A 10,824-nucleotide genomic window follows, 5' to 3' on the forward strand; every position below is an offset into this window, starting at 1 on the left:
TGTGACCTACATTTTTTCAGAGACTAGCTGATGTCTTGTTTGATGAATGTTGCCTAATAACATTATTTCCCCATTGTTTTTATCATTATTATCTCGTAGACTTTGGAAACATGTGATTTGATTTCTTATTTGATTTTAATAGTGAAAGAAATGTAAACATTATATTCTAGTCGAAATGCAGTAGGCCTACTTCATATAAATACGTCACAAATATGTCAGGTCAGGTGCAGACCTGCTTCTCTAAAACAAACACAAACATGGTCACGGTGCTTCTTGTCCCACTATCACAGCTTGAATTATAATTATTTTGGTATTTTCTTCTCCAGGTGTTTTCTGTGTTGGTGTAGATGAAGTGTTTGTGTCTGTGATGGAGGGAGATTCAGTCACTCTACCCACTGATGTTACAACAATCCAACATGAAACGATAAAATGGTATTTTAATGACACTCGTATCGCACAAATCAGTGGAGATCTCAGATTTATCTGTACAGATGTTCAGTGTAAAAGTAAATATCAACAGCAGCAACAAAATCAGTATTATTAAAAGCTTCAGTTTATAAATCAAATATCAACATCATCAAATCAAACATCAAAATCATCACATCTAGACATCATCAACACTGGTTTCATGACTGAAAAGATCTTCATTGTCACTGTTCATGGTGAGTCATTTCATGAATGTTTAAACCAGGTTATATGTGTTAAATCACATCATTGTGTTTATTGTTGCAGTGGCATTTTTTTCTCTTTACGTGCATCACTGAACACAACAGAATAATTTAAACTAATATTTTTAGTTGGTCATTCATTAGGTTTAATAAGATGACATCTGTTTAAAATGCATCTATCATAAATAATTATAAGTTCTCCTAGAGGTTTGTGTTTTTGCAAGTAGAAAATATAGATACATGTTACTTTTTAGACAAATTCAATAAAGAAAGAGCATGTGAAGTTATTTTTCACTTATATTTCTTGTATTATGATCAGCAGATGTTATCTTGATGTAGAGTTTTCTCTCCAGACAGATGTTTCAGCAGCTGTTGGTTTGTGTTTCAGGTGTTTCTGTTGCTGAACGAGATGAAAGGAAGGGAACGTCAGAGAAGGAGGAAGAATCTGGTAAAGTAATAACAGTATTTTAATAACTGCTGAAATCACAGGAGATCCCAGATACAGTATATCGATGTAAGGATAGCAAAGGGAGATTATGTAGACATTTTTCTCAGCTCACAGTGCTGTTTTAGCCTTTGTTTCTAAAAAAAAACACCTACAAGGTGACCTATTTTAGTTAAATCAGTATCATGCTGATGACCAAAGTAGAAAGATGTAGAGAAATATTGTTAAATACTGGTTGGATTATCATTCACTGTCAAGTAATAATGAGTGTCTGTCTTTGTCTGTTTCAGATTCAGGTCTGTCTTCAGCTGCTGTAACAGGGATATGTGCTGGTGTTAGTGTTGTTCTGCTGATAGTGACTGCAGCTGTGATTTACTATCGCAAGCGTCCTCAAGCAGGACGATATTGTGAGTATTACATACAGATGTTTTAATAAGAAGCTAAATTGTGATTTATTGTGTGAAAATAATCTTAACAGATGTGAAATGTGTGTTTTTATTGTAGCTAACCAATGTAATGTGTGTTTATTTGAATTACAGGATCAGGAACCAGGACTCAGCGCAGTGATCAGGAGAAATACTATAAAAACACAATCATACTATCTACAAAAAACACAGAATTAACAACATAATCTAAAAAAATTGTCAGTGGTATAAATACATTTTAATAACAGCGACATTATTAACATCTATAATATTATCTTCAATCATTTTACTTTTAGTGCTTTTGTTGTTTTTATCATATAGCTTAGAGTTTTGATTGTGTGATTGTTTAGTTTTTTTTTGGTGGTGGGGGGGGGGGGGGGGGTGGGGATGTTTATTAGTTTTTGTTTTTAAATATGTCTATACAGTTTTCTTTTTTAATTTAAGTTTTAGTTACTTTAGTTCTTCCAGTTAAAGTAAATAAAAATGAGTGTTGCCGTATGAGCTACTACCTGAAATATATATATTTTTTCTATTTTTTTTTTAGTAACATTTATTTTAGGTTGCAAATGTTTTTTTTTTTTTTTTATGGGTTTTAGTTTAGTTAGCTGTAATTACCCTGGTCATTAACAGAAACATTCTACATTCTACACTATTTGTTAATAGTTTATGAACAGATTTAAAAAAAATCCAGGTCTCTTGTACTTTTGTATTGTGTAACTTAAACTTCAATCCTGTTCATTTCTTTTGAACATTTGAATCGTTTTTTGTTTTTTTATTACAGGTGAATAGTGTTACATACTCCTCTGTTAATCTTGCTGACAATGGATCGGAGCCTGCTGCTGCTGAGCTGTCCCGTGATGGAAATGTGAATACCAGCATGTAGTTTGTAGAAGTTTAAGTTTGTGATACTGTCACACAGGACATGTGTCACTGCTCAATATATTATAATGATTTTATGTATATTTGAATGTATATTCCAAATGGAAGTGATTATCCTTAACCCCTTGGAGTGTGGACTTTGGAGTGAGCAGAGCACGTGTATATATACATTTTTTTAAAAGTTATATATGAAGAGTTCAGATGCAAAACCCTCTAAAAACCATCTGAAAAGTTCCTTTAAAATTAGCATTTTTATTCGGCTGCTGTGTTTATGTTCAGTAAATTCACTTTAATGTCATTGAATAGTTTTCTTCTCATTGCCATTAAAGTGAAATAACTTAACATAAACCCTGTAGCTTGATAAAAATGCTAATTTCAGAAGAAAATTTCAGATGGCTTTTAGAGGTTTTGCATCTGAACTCTTCATATATATATATATTTGCTAAAAAACTGAACACTTGTAAATAACATATCTGTACATTAAACAATTTCATGTTGTTTTTTCGCCCCTCTATATCTCTACTTATGTATATAGTGCATTATTTAATTTTCTGTTTTCTTATATTAGTGTTATATTCCACCTCTACTGTGTAATTCCTATGTATGTCTGCACTATCATTTATGTTTGCACTATGTTCGTACTTTCTTTTGCACTGGAAATCAAATTCCTTGTGTGTGTAAACATACTTGGTAATAAAGCTCTCTCTGACTGCCAACTTCATGTACCAAGTCAAGTCATGTTCTGTTAAATTTGTCTATTTGTAATAATACGCTATAGGCAGAAAAAGAGAATGGAATGAATTAAGATGCAGATAGTTGTTTACTAGGACAATCTTATTTGTATTGATTAAAAATTAATTATATATTTAAAAAGTGAAACTTGTATAACACACACACTCACAAAACACAAACCTACAGGTGTTGATCATATAATTAGAATATCATCAAAAAGTTGATTTCACTAATTCCATTCAAAAAGTGAAACTTGTATATTATATTCATTCACTACACACAGACTGATATATTTCAAATGTTTATTTCTGTAACATCTGCATCCGCCATTCATTCATCCAACCACCAGAGGGAGCCATCTCCCGAATACTGAACACTGCCGCTTCTTCTCTCATCACTTCCTGCCGGCACATGTTATAAGCCATGTTGGTTGTGCATTATGTTGCGAAGTATTGCCAGTTTACCCTGTCTCTACTAAGCGTATTTCATAGTCACGGATTGTTTGCTTGTGTATGTCTTTTGCCTGCCTTTGACCTCGTCTTTTGGACTACCGATTTGGATGTGTTTGCTATCTCGACTGCCGCTATTGTTTGTGACCCTCTGCCTGCTTATTGACCACGATCTCTGCTCTCCGTTTGCCTCTGTTTGTGCTGTGGTGCTTAATAAAACTCTGCACATGGATTCAAACCCACAACCGCGTCAGTCTTCGTTACAGAATACTTCGCCTGACCAGAATCCAGCAGAGTTGACGCAACTACAGGCCGCGTTCGCTTATCAGAACAAAATGATAAAGGAGTTCCAGGGCCAACTCTCTTCTCTGCAAGCTACAAACGAACACCTAACACGCTACATTCAATCCCTCCCACCAACCAGGCCTGATCCGGTAAGATTCCTCTACCAGATAAGTTTGATGGTTCACCTGAAAAATGCAGGGGATTTTTGCGTCAGTGCACAATCTATTTTGATAACCAGCCCGAGGCGTTTCTTAGAGACTCGACTAAGTGCTCGTTTACGATGTCATTGTTAACGGGAAGAGCGCTCGAGTGGGCATCAGCTGTTTGGGACCAGAATGATTGTATAAGAACCTCATTTGATTACTTCGCCAAACAAATACTTGAAGTATTTGAGTACCCAGCGGGTGGGAGAGACGTTTCAGTGCAGCTACTACAGTTACTTTAAGGGAATCGCACCGCTGCTGATTATGCAGTTGAAATTCACACCCTAGCGGCGCAGAGTGGTTGGAATGAGGTAGCATTGAAACCAGTGTTTAAGCAGGGCCTCAATCAGACACTACAGGCTGAACTGGACTGCAAGGATGTTGGCTCGGATCTCCACCAACTGATTTCAATGGCTATCAAGATTGATAATCTTCTACGTAATAACCCTCCGAGTTTGCTTGCTACTTCAATGTCCACCCCAGCCACTAATTATCAGGAAACCGCTGAGCCCATGCAGATTGGTTTCACTAAAGTTTCTGTGGAAGAAAAGGAACGACGCCGAATTAACCGTCTGTGTTTTCTACTGTGGTCAATCAGGTCATCAATGTCGTTCATGCCCTAACAAGCCCTCTCAGATCCAAGTGAATACTTCCCTAACTACTATGCTGACCAGTTGTTTTTACTCTTCTCCTCACAATCAACCATGCTAATTCTGCTCATTGTGTTCCCAGCGCTAATTGACTCCGGTTCTGCATTGAATTTGATTCATCATGATTTGGTCCATAAACTCAACATACCTGTTATCCAGTGCATACCACCTATTAACATCACTGCCATCAATAGCCAACCTATTGGTGGAGGAATTACCCATCAAACTGTGCCCATTACTGTCAAGATTGGCCTGTTCCACTCAGAAACCATGTCTTTGTATATCACATCTACACCACAACATCCGGTAGTCTTGGGGAATCCATGGCTAACTATCCATGATCCACAGATTTCCTGGAGCTCCAAGGAGCTTACTAAATGGTACCCAAACAGTAACAGCCATTGCCTTCAACTCCCGTTACGACTTCCCTGTTTAACCACCAGCATTGAAAGCCCTGCATCTAACAAATCAGTTGTTATTCCCCCAGAATATTCTGACTACAACGAGGTCTTCAGCAAAACCAAGGCCACCCAGTTACCTCCGCACCGCCCCTGGACTGTGCAATTGAACTGTTACCGTACACTGCACCCCCCAAGAGCAAGGTATATCCATTAATCATTCCGGAAACGCAGGCCATGGAAAAAATACATTGAGGAGGCTCTAGCATCCGGTTTCATCCGTCCTTCCACGTCGCCAGCAGCATCAGGTTTCTTCTTTGTTGAAAAAAAGGATGGAGGTCTACGTCCCTGCATAGATTACCGCGGTCTCAACACAGTGACTGTCAAAAACAGGTATCCACTTCCATTAGTTCCTCCTGCATTAGAACAGTTACGTGAAGCCACTATTTTCACTAAATTGGATCTGCGCAGTGCCTATAATTTAATCAGAATCAGAGAGGGTGATGAGTGGAAGACCGCATTTATCACCACCAGGGGGCACTATGAATACACCGTTATGCCGTATGGCCTGGCCAATGCTCCATCTGTGTTCCAATCATTCATTAATGAGATTTTCCGTGACATTCTGAATCACTATGTTATTGCTTACATTGATGATATTCTGATCTATTCAAAGACACGTGAGCAGCACATCCATCATGTAGAAATGTTCTGTCCCGACTGCTGGCTAACAATCTATATGTCAAGGCAGAGAAGTGTGCGTTTCACGTTTCTAGTACCACCTTTCTGGGTTATAAGATAAGTCATAAAGGAGTAGAGATGGACAATGGAAAGGTTGAGGCAGTCACAGAGTGGCCACGTCCTACCACGCTAAAGGAGCTACAAAGATTTTTGGATTTGCTAACTTCTATAGGAGGTTTATCGAAAAAATCAAAACCATCACAACCCAACCAACCTCATTGCTTAATGAAAAACCAAAGAAATTATCTTGGACTCAGTCTGCCCAGACAGCCTTTGAGACACTGAAAACCAGTTTTACTACAGCCCCAATTTTGAAACATCCGGATCCTGAATTACCATTCATTGTAGAAGTAGATGCTTCCGGCTTCGGCATTGGAGCAGTTCTGTCGCAGAGACATGGAAACCCTGGAAAAGTATTTCCCTGTGCTTTTTTTTCCAGAAAGCTAACAACCGCAGAAAAGAACTATGATGTGGGTAATAAGGAACTGTTGTCAATTAAAGCAGCACTGGCAGAGTGGAGACACTGGTTGGAGGGAGCTCGCCATCCTTTCCAGGTTATTACTGACCACAAGAATTTGGAGTACATCAAGGGTGCTAAACGTCTCAACCCTAGACAAGCCCGTTGGTCATTATTTTTCACTAGGTTTCAGTTCACAGTCACTTACCATCCAGGAAGCAAGAACGGCAAGGCTGACGCTCTTTCACGAAGATTTGATTCGAATGATACTTCTTGCTGCCAAGGGCCTATTATACCTCCTTCGGTGATTGTGGCACCCATTCGCTGGGATATAATGGAAGAACTGCAACGTGAAAGGCAAACAGAACCCACGCCACCAGATTGTCCCCCTGACCGTCATTATGTCCCTGGGTCTCTCCGCCAATGAATTATACAATGGGTGCATACATCGTTGAGCTCCGGGCATCCGGGCATTCAACGGACAGTAGAAATGGTGCGTAACTCCTTTTGGTGGCCTAATCTATTTAATTAAGTGTTTCTTTGTATGTCAAGTCTTGCAGTGTGTGTGCTCAGTCCAAGACACCACGAGAACTACCAGCTGGTCTTCTTGAACCCCTACCAATTCCTCAGCGCCCCTGGTCACACCTGGCCGTGGACTTTGTTACAGATCTGCTCAGCTCCAATGGCTACACCACAATCCTGGTAATTATTGATCGTTTCTCGAAGTCATGCCGTCTTATCCCGCTAAGGGGCCTACCCACTGCTATGGAAACTGCACAAGCATTGTTTCACCATGTTTTCCGTGTATATGGAATACCAGAGGATATAGTTTCTGATAGGGGTTCACAATTTACATCTCGAGTGTGGCAAGCTTTCTGCAAGCAACTGGACATTAACGTAAGCTTAACATCTGGCTATCACCCTCAGGCTAATGGACAGGTTGAGAGATTAAATCAGGAATTGGGGCGTTATCTCAGATCTTATTGTAGTCGGGAACAACAGCGTTGGAGTGACTTTTTACCTTGGGCGGAATATGCACAGAACTCACTCACTCATTCATCTACAGGACTCACCCCCTTCAAGTGTGTTCTAGGTTATCAGCCTCCCATGTTCCCTTGGTCTGGGGAACCTTCTGAAGTGCCTGCGGTGGACGACTGGGTCAGAAGAAGTGAACGTGTGTGGGACAGTACCCATGTGAGGCTGCAAAGGGCGATCAGAGCCCAGAGGATCAAGACAGACCGCAGGAGGCGTCCCCATCCCAACTATCAGCCGGGCCAGAAGGTCTGGTTGTCGACTCGGGACCTACGGTTGCGGCTCCCCAGCAGGAAGCTCAGCCCACGGTATGTAGGCCCATTTCGTATCTTACGACAGATTAATCCAGTAACTTACAGGCTAGAGCTTCCTGCTCATTACCGTATCTCTCCCTCTTTTCATGTATCTCTGTTGAAACCGGTCCACCCTGCTTCCGGCCCCACTACTGAGGAGAGAGAACCTCCTCCGCCACTTGACATTGATGGAGCCCCAGCTTACTTGGTAAAGGAGATTCTGGATTCTAGGCGTCATGGGGGCTGTTTGCAATACCTGGTGGACTGGGAAGGCTATGGCCCAGAGGAGAGATCATGGGTGGCTGCCAAGGACATTCTAGACCCGTCGTTGACCCAGGAGTTCCACCAGGCACACCCTAATCATCCTGCACCCAGACCAAGGGGACGGCCCTCGGAGACCATTCATTCATCCAACCGCCAGAGGGAGCCCTGTAACATCTGCATCCGCCATTCATTCATCCAACCGCCAGAGGGAGCCATCTCCCGAATACTGAACACTGCCGCTTCTTCTCTCATCACTTCCTGCCGGCACATGTTATAAGCCATGTTGGTTGTGCATTATGTTGCGAAGTATTGCCAGTTTACCCTGTCTCTACCAAGCGTATTTCATAGTCACGGATTGTTTGCTTGTGTATGTCCTTTGCCTGCCTTTGACCTCGTCTTTTGGACTACCGATTTGGATGTGTTTGCTATCTCGACTGCCGCTATTGTTTTGTGACCCTTTGCCTGCTTATTGACCACGATATCTGCGCTCCATTTGCCTCTGTTTGTGCTGTGGTGCTTAATAAAACTCTGCACATGGATTCAAAACCCACAACCGCGTCAGTCTTCGTTACAATTTCTTTTAATTTTGATGATTATAACTGACAACTTAGGAAAATCCCAAATTCTGTATCTCAGAAAATTAGAATATTGTGAAAAGGTTCAATATTGAAGACACCTGGTGCCACACTCTAATCAGCTAATTAACTCAAAACACCCGCAAAGGCCTTTTTAATGGTCTCTCAGTCTAGTTCTGTAGGCTACACAATCATGGGGAAGACTGCTGACTTAACAGTTTCCAAAAGACGACCATTGACACCTTGCACAAGGAGGGCAAGACACAAAAGGTCATTGCAAAAGAGGCTGGCTGTTCACAGAGCTCTGTGTCCAAGCACATTAATAGAGAGAAGAAGGGAAGGAAAGATGTGGTAGAAAAAAGTGTACCCGAAAGAGACCCGTAACGCTAGAGGTCTTCATGGGTCCAAAAATTAGTGCCCGAACCCGAAAGAGACCCGTAATGTACTAAACCGAACTGACCCGGACCCGCCTATTATTTAAAAGCTGGACCCGGACCCGTGTAGATCCGAGAAATGCCTACCCGGACCCGACCTGGACCCGTCTATTATTTGAAAGCTGGACCCGAACCGGGACAGAAGACACAGACCAGACTGGACCCGTTTGTCACATATTCCACCTTCAATTGCTTACAAGTCAATAAACCTGTTGCGAAAAATAACATTTTTGTCTTACCTAATTTAAGGAGCTGTAGTCTCTCTTTCTTGTACCTGACTGCCTGTGATGCATTACAATCCTCCGACAAGCAAGTTATCCATGTTATTCCTCTCGTTATTCCAAGTCCAAGCTTAATCCACTCATTATTTCAGCTTCAAAAGTCCACTTGATGTCACGGTGACAGATGAAAAAATGCAACTGTGCACATGTAAAATTACATTCTGACTCGAGTTAACTCGCATAATAACTTCGACTGTTTGCCCTTTTGAACTATAATAACGACTGCTCCTTCAGTGCCATGGCTGCTATTTGCTATCATCTCTGTGATCTCTGCTCTGCATCGAGTCTGAATCTGACTACTAAAACTTTAAGATTAAACGGTTCATTTATATTATTATAAAAATGGAATGGAAATGGAAGTTTTAGAGCACTTCATGCTTCCTGCTGCTGACCAACTTTATGGAGATGCAGATTTCATTTTCCAACAGGACTTGGCACCCGCACACAGTGCCAAAGCTACCAGTACCTGGTTTAAGGACCATGGTATCCCTGTTCTTAATTGGCTAGCAAACTCGCCTGACCTTATCCCCATAGAAGATTTATGGGGTATTGTGAAGGGGAAGATGCGATATGCCAGACCCCACACATGCAGAAGAGCTGAAGGCCACTATCAGAGCAACCTGGGCTCTCATAACACCTGAGCAGTGCCACAGACTGATCGACCCCATGCCACGCCGCATTGCTGCAGTAATTCAGGCAAAAGGAGCTCCAACTATTGAGTGCTGTACATGCTCATACTTTTCATGTTCATACTTTTCAGTTGGCCAAGATTTCTAAAAATCCCTTCTCTGTATTAGTCTTAAGTAATATTCTAATTTTCTGAGATACTGAATTTGGGATTTTTCCTTAGTTGTGAGTTATAATCATCAAAATTAAAAGAAATAAATATTTGAAATATAGCAGTCTGTGTGTAATGAATGAATATAATATACAAGTTTCACTTTTTGAATGGAATTCGTGAACTAAATCAACTTTTTGATGATATTCTAATTATATGACGAGCACCTATACATACAGTAAATTAGAACTTAGAAATGCAGATATTTGTAAAGCCGGAAGAACCTCAGACATTTTGATCTCCCTTACCAAAAAAGTAGTATATTTCAAGTTTATTTTTTATTATACTTAAGTAAAGTTCAGGTATATTCTAAAGTATACTTTATGTAGTAAGTATAGAAATATCAGTGTGTACTGGTAGTATACTAGTAAGTGTACTATTTCAATACTAATTTGGACATACTAAATTGGCCCACTTTCTAGTATATAAAATTATACTTTTACGTTTTCTTTATAACAGTAGTAAACTTTGAGTACACAGCTAGTTTACATAAAAATGTTTGCAGTTTGTACTGCAATTATACTAAAAGTGAAATTATAGGTATACTAGTTTACTAATTAAATACTTGTAGTAGTATTTTTAGTACACTTTGAAGTATAGTCTTGAAAAACTTCTAGTTTAGTAGTTTTATACTGAAAAAAGTAAACTTTTCATAATACATTAAGTATACTACAATGTCCCTATTAGGTATTATTTGTATATAGTTTGTTATATGAATATCTGAACATACAAGACATCAAAAGAAAGAACAGGGTAGCTGCTTGTAAATAGAAAA

The 10,824-nt window shown here is 40.0% G+C and overlaps 1 long non-coding RNA gene across 1 annotated transcript; it reads left to right on the plus strand.

Moving 5' to 3' along the window:
• Positions 1–632: 632 nt before the first annotated feature.
• LOC109079606 lies at positions 633–1,670 on the plus strand. The gene is made up of 3 exons (XR_006157932.1): positions 633–662; positions 1,057–1,116; positions 1,404–1,670. It is a non-coding gene; the product is annotated as an uncharacterized LOC109079606 (long non-coding RNA).
• The last annotated feature ends 9,154 nt before the right edge of the window (positions 1,671–10,824 follow it).

This window comes from Cyprinus carpio, chromosome B22, assembly GCF_018340385.1.
Source record: "Cyprinus carpio isolate SPL01 chromosome B22, ASM1834038v1, whole genome shotgun sequence".
In the NCBI taxonomy this organism is placed as follows: Eukaryota; Metazoa; Chordata; class Actinopteri; order Cypriniformes; family Cyprinidae; genus Cyprinus; species Cyprinus carpio.